The sequence below is a fragment of the Triticum aestivum genome, chromosome 3D (assembly GCF_018294505.1).
Source record: "Triticum aestivum cultivar Chinese Spring chromosome 3D, IWGSC CS RefSeq v2.1, whole genome shotgun sequence".
In the NCBI taxonomy this organism is placed as follows: Eukaryota; Viridiplantae; Streptophyta; class Magnoliopsida; order Poales; family Poaceae; genus Triticum; species Triticum aestivum.
In genome coordinates, this window is record NC_057802.1 from 98,171,707 (window position 1) to 98,179,061 (window position 7,355).

Sequence of the window (7,355 nt, forward strand, 5' to 3'; positions counted from 1 at the left end):
GATTTTGTTGCTCCTTTTCCCCTGCCGGATGTGATTCGCCACCGGATCAAGGATAATTCGAATTTAGTATATGATACACTGAACTACTATGATGGGTCGCTTGAGACACGATGAAATATAGGTGTCGTCTGCTCATTGCTGTGGTGCTGTTCCCTGCATCAACACATGGTCTTTATTCAAATGAAGAGATATATTCCACTAGTACTGATTTGCTTCGGATACAAGCATCGACAAATCAAACGACCATGCATGCTGGGTACTAGACAAAACGGACAATTTGGACCATAGTTGTTGGGCCCTCCATTTTCTCAATACAGGGCTTCCATCCTGTTTTATAATGATAGAACTATATGAGAATCCATAATCTATTGTGATTAATTAACTGCTAGTCTCACCTAGCCTCCCTACACAGCAGCAAGGGTTTCTCTATTCTCACGTGACTACGTCGTCATTGAGTTCTCCCCGTCCTTTGCTGCCTGCGGCCAGGTTTTCTCTTGCTTCGTCGAGCGACATGGAGTCCTTGTCCTCACGACTCCGACTCTGGGTCTAGGGTTCCCCGTCGAGGGATCGTTACTGCTTCCCTAGCCCTAGACCAGGGGCGAAGCCAGGTAAATTTTCCAGTGGGGTCATCTTCATATATTGCACGTGTTCAACCCCAAATACACTTATTACCATCGATTTCAGTAAAGCTTTAACAAAAATCCATTTGGGGCATTTGACCCCATTCCCATTGTGCTAGCTCCGCCCTGCAATAGACGGATGACGCCGCCGTCGGATGCTCAACCCACGATAAGCGACAACGCAAGGAGTGCTGCAAAAGTTGATTTGGGAGAATTCTTCGGCCAAGAGGAATTGAACGATGAAGTTTTTTATGATGCTGATATTGGCGACGAAGATCCGGCCTGAAAGAGACCATGAAGTGGCTAGTCCTCGCTAGGGTTCATACAGACAAACCCTTCAGCCAAGGTGTTTTCTACCAGGATGTGTGTGCAGCGTGGAACCCTGCGCAAGAGGTCCACTTTTGACCAGTCGTTGCCAACCTGTTCATCACCTAGGCTTCTTGCCTCGGCGATTCGGATGGAGCAAGGACCTTGGTTATTTAGGAATTGGGTGTGATATTAGGCCTGGCGGATTAGGCATGGTTGAGGACGTGTGTATTGTGCACATGTCGACCTGGGTACAAATTCATAAGCTTCCTGACAGTTACTACAACAGCGAGCTAGTTGAAATGGTGTTAAAGATTGTTGGGAAGATCATCGAGATGAAGCTGAACGCAACACAAGAGATGACAACATTAAGAATCCGTGTTCACCATGACGTGAGAGAGTCCATGACCAAGTTGCTCAATGTGGTCCGAGGCAAAGAACACCAAGTTTTTTTAGATATGAAATACTTCCCACATTCTCTAAAGTGTATAGACTTCTTGGAGATGATTACAAGGAGTGTGGTATCGGTATTCATGTGGGAAAAACATGAAGTTAAGGGACTGGTTGTAAGCAAATCCTCGGAACAGGTCACGCGGTGAATTCGAGTCAAAAACTGGAACAACGGTGGTGGTGCATCTGCCCGTTGAATGAAGCTTTATGTGCACCCTATTCGGAGAAGGAGGTCCTTGACACCCTTTTCTAAGTTGGCCCTCTCAAGGCCCAAATAACAAATGATTTCCCGATATGTTTTTATCAAACAAACCGGGCGGTGCTCAAAAAAGAAATTATTGTCGCCGTTTTGGAGTTCTTTGAAAAGGGTATTATGCGAGAGGGGGCTACTGATGCAGTGACCGGCCTAATCTTAGAGGTACCCCACCCAAAGGACCTCGAAGATTTCAGAATGAATAGCCTCAACAATGTCATATAAAATTGTTTTTAAATGTCTCGTGAATGGGCTTCGGCCATGCCTTATGGACTGTGTCACTAAGAATCAAAGTGCTTTCATCCCTGGACGACTGATCTCGGATAATTCTATCATAGCTTTTGAGTGCATAGATCTTATACAAATGCTGAGAGTGGAGGCTCTCACATTATGTGCTTACAATACTAAGTAAAGTTCAATAAAAAATCGTTAGATTCCTTCACTCTCTTGCGAGACATGCGCCAAGGTGACCCTTTGTTTCTGTTTTTATTTCCTTTTGTAGATGACACCTTCTCTGCGTTGATCAACAAGTCTATGGTGGAGGAGGCCTTGTAGGGGTAAAAGTCTGTTGAAGAGCACCATCTATTTCACATCTTCTATTTGCGGATGACTCATTATTATTCCGAGCTTCTGAACAACAGGTTTGTTGGTAAGAGGTTTGTTGAACACTTATAATGCATCAATGGGTCAACTCATAAACCCTTCAAAGTGTTTACCTTTCTTTTACAAAAAGTATTTATCGATTATTCCATGGAGATCAAAATATTTATAGAGATGTGAGAATTTTTCTAATCTAAGTATTTGGGTCTCCCGGTGTAGGATGGGAGGATGCATAAAGGAAGATTTGAAAACTTACATGCGATGCTGAGCAAACGACTTGTCGATTTAAGTGAAATGTGCATGTCTTCTGTAATAAGTAGATCCTAATTAAGCTGGTGGCCCAAGCCATCCTCTCCCACACTTGGCCCACGCAGCCTTCTGGGGCTGGTGGCCCCACTTGGTGGACCCCCGGGACCCTCCCGGTGGTCCCGGTACATTACCGATATCACCCGAAACTTTTCCGGTGACCAAAACAGGACTTCCCATATATAAATCTTTACCTCCGGACCATTCCGGAACTCCTCGTGACGTCCGGGATCTCATCTGGGACTCCGAACAACATTCGGTAACCACGTACATACTTTCCCTATAACCCTAGCGTCATCGAACCTTAAGTGTGTAGACCCTACGGGTTTGGGAGACATGTAGACATGACCGAGACACCTCTCCGGCCAATAACCAATAGCGGGATCTGGATACCCATATTGGCTCCCACATGCTCCTCGATGATCTCATCGGATGAACCACGATGTCGAGGATTCAATCAATCCCGTATACAATTCCCTTTGTCTACCGGTATGTTACTTGCCCGAGATTCGATCGTCGGTATCCCTATACCTTGTTCAATCTCGTTACCGGCAAGTCTCTTTACTCGTTCCGTAACTCACATCATCCCGTGATCAACTCCTTGGTCACATTGTGCACATTATGATGATGTCCTACCGAGTGGGCCCAGAGGTACCTCTCCGTTTACACGGAGTGACAAATCCCAGTCTCGATTCGTGCTAACCCAACAGACACTTTCGGAGATACCTGTAGTGCACCTTTATAGCCACCCAGTTACGTTGTGACGTTTGGTACACCCAAAGCATTCCTACGGTATCCGGGAGTTACACAATCTCATGGTCTAAGGAACTGATACTTGACATTAGAAAAGCTCTGAGCAAACGAACTACACGATCTTGTGCTAGGCTTAGGATTGGGTCTTGTCCATCACATCATTCTCCTAATGGTGTGATCCCGTTATCAACGACATCCAATGTCCATGGTCAGGAAACCGTAACCATCTATTGATCAACGAGCTAGTCAACTAGAGGCTTACTAGGGACATGGTGTTGTCTATGTATCCACACATGTATCTGAGTTTCCTATCAATACAATTCTAGCATGGATAATAAACGATTATCATGAACAAGGAAATATAATAATAACCAATTTATTATTGCCTCTAGGGCATATTTCCAACAGTCTCCCACTTGCACTAGAGTCAATAATCTAGTTCACATCACCATGTGATTAACACTCACAGGTCACATCACCATGTGACCAACACCCAAGAGTTTACTAGAGTCAACAATCCAGTTCACATCACTATGTGATTAACACTCAATGAGTTCTGGTTTGATCATGTTATGCTTGTGAGAGAGGTTATTAGTCAACGGGTCTGAACCTTTCAGATCCGTGTGTGCTTTACGAATATCTATGTCATCTTGTGGATGCTACCACGCGCTACTTGGAGCCATTTCAAATAATTGCTCTACTATACGAATCCGGTTTACTACTCAGAGTCATCCGGATTAGCGTCAAAGTTCGCATCGACGTAACCCTTTACGACGAACTCCTTTTCACCTCCATAATTGAGAAAATTCCTTAGTCCACTAGATACTAAGGATAAGTTCGACCGCTGTCATGTGATCCATTCCCGGATCACTATTGTACCCCTTGACCAACTCATGGCAAGGCACACTTCATGTGCGGTACACAGCATAGCATACTGTAGAGCCTACGTCTAAAGCATAGGGGACGACCTTCGTCCTTTCTCTCTCTTCTGCTGTGGTCAGGTCTTGAGTCTTACTCAATACTCACACCTTGTAACACAGCCAAGAACTCCTTCTTTGCTGATCTATTTTGAACTCTTTCAAAATCATGTCAAGGTGTGCGTTCTTTGAAAGTATCATCAGGCGTCTTGATCTATCTCTATAGATCTTGATGCCCAATATGTAAGCAGCTTTATCCAGGTCTTCCTTTGAAAAACTCCTTTCAAACAACCCTTTATGCTTTCCAGAAATTTTACATCATTTCGGATCAATAATATGTCATTCACATATACTTATCAGAAATGTTGTAGCGCTCCCACTCACTTTATTGTAAATACAAGTTTCTAACAAACTTTGTATAAACCCAAAAACTTTGATCACTCCATCAAAGCGTATATTCTGACTCCGAGATGCTTGCTCTAGTCCATGGAAGGATCGCTGGAGCTAGCATACCTTTTAGCATCCTTAGGATCGATAAAACCTTTCTGATTGTATCACATACAACCTTTCCTTACGAAAACTGGTAAGGAAACTTGTTTTGACATCCATCTGCCAGATTTCATAAATGCAGCTAATGCTAACATGATTCCGACGGACTTAAGCATCGCTACGGATGAGAAAATCTCATCGTAGTCAACTCCTTGAACTTGTGAAAATACTCTTTGCCACAAGTCGAGCTTCATAGACGGTAACCTTACCGTCCACGTCGTCTTCTTCTTAAAGATCCATTTATCTCGGATTTCATGGCTTCTAACCATTTGTCGGAATATGGGCCCACCATCGCTTCTCCATAGCTCATAGGTTCATCGTTGTCCAACAACATGACTTCCAAGACAGGATCACGTACTACTCTGAAGTATTATGCATCCTCGTCGTCCTACGAGGTTTGGTAGTGACTTGATCCGAAGTTTCATGATCACTATCATAAGCTTCCATTTCAATTGGTGTAGGTGCCACAGGAACAACTTCCTGTGCCCTGCTACACACTAGTTGAAGTGACGGTTCAATAACCTTATCAAGTCTCCACCATCCTCCCACTCAATTCTTCCGAGAGAAACTTTTCCTCGAGAAAGGACCTGTTTCTAGAAGCAATTACTTTTGCTTCCAGATCTGAAATAGGAGGTATACCCAACTGTTTTGGGTATTCTATGAAGACGCATTTATCCGCTTTGGGTTCGAGCTTATCAGCCTGAAACTTTTTCACATAAGCAGCCCCAAACTTTTTAAGAAACGACAACTTAGGTTTCTCTAAACGGTGTCGTCTCAACGGAATTGCGTGGTGCCCCTTTTAAAGTGAATGCAGCTGTCTCTAATGCCTAACCCATAAATGATAGTGGTAATTCGATAAGAGACATCATGGTATGCACCATATCCAATAGGGTGCAGTTATGATGTTCGGACACACCATTACACTGTGGTGTTCCAGGCGGTATTAATTGTGAAACACTTTCCACAATGTCTTAATTGTGTGCCAAACTCGTAACTCAGATACTCATCTCTATGATCATATCACAGACATTTTATCCTCTTGTCACGACGATCTTCAACTTCACTCTGAAATTACTTGAACCTTTCAATAATTCAGACTTGTGTTTCATCAAGTAAATACACTTAGCATCTACTCAAATCATCTATGAAGTAAGAACATAACGATATCCACTGCATGCCTTAGCACTCATTGGACTGCATACATCAAAATGTATTACTTCCAATAAGTTGCTTTCTTGTTCCATCTTACTGAAAACGAGGCCTTTCAGTCATCTTGCCCATGTGGTATGATTTGCATGTCTCAAGTGATTCAAAATCAAGCGAGTCCAAACGATCCATCTGCATGGAGTTTCTTCATGCATATATACCAATAGACATGGTTCGCATGTCTCAATCTTTTCAAAAACGACTGAGTTCAAAGATCCATCTACATGGAGCTTCTTCATGCGTTCTATACCAATATGACTCAAATGGCAGTGCCACAAGTATGTGGAACTATCATTACTATTTTATATCTTTTTTTGGCACGAACATGTGTATTACTACGATCGAGATTCATTTTAGGTGCAAGACCATTGAAGGTATTATTCAAATAAACAGAGTAACCATTATTCTCCTTAAATGAATAACCGTATTGCGATAAACATAATCCAATCATGCTCAACGCAAACACCAAATCTCGATGGTAGAGGGAGCATGCGATGCTTGATCACATCAACCTTGGAAACACTTCCAACACATATCATCATCTCACCTTTAGCTAGTCTCCGTTTATTCCGCAGCTTTTATTTCGTGTTACTAACACTTAGCAACCGAACCGGTATCTAATACCCTGGTGCTGCTAGGAGTACTAGTAAAGTACACATTCATATAACGTATATCCAATATACTTCTGTCGACCTTGCCTGCCTTCTCATCTACCAAATATCTAGGGTAGTACTGCTTCAGTGACCGTTCCTCTCATTACAGAAGCACTTAGTCTTAGGTTTGGGTTCAACCTTGGGATTCTTTACTAGAGCAGCAAATGACTTGCTGTTTCATGAAGTATCCCTTTTGCCCTTGCCCTTCTTAAACTAGTGGTTTTACTAACCATCAACAATTGATGCTCCTTCTTGATTTCTACTTTCGCGGTGTCAAACATCGCGAGTTGCTTCAAGGATCATCATCTATCCTTGATATGTTATAGTTCATCACGAAGCTCTAATAGCTTGGTGGCACTGACTATGGAGAACCATCACTATCTCATCTGGAAGATTAACTCCCACTCGATTCTAGCGATTGTGGCACTCAGACAATCTGAGCACATGCTCAACGATTGAGCCTTTCTCCCTTAGTATGCAGGCTTAAGAAACTTGTCAGAGGTCTCATACCTCTTGACGTGGGCACTAGTCTGAAATCCCAATTTCAGTCCTCGGAACATCTCATATGTTCTGCGACGTTTCAAAAAACCGTCTTTGGTGCCACAATTCTAAACCGTTAGCATTACTCACTGAACTATCACGTAGTCATCAAAACGTGTATGTCAGATGTTTCGCAACATCTACAGACGACGCTGAGGTTCAGCACACCGAGCGGTGCATTAAGGACATAAGCCTTCTGTGC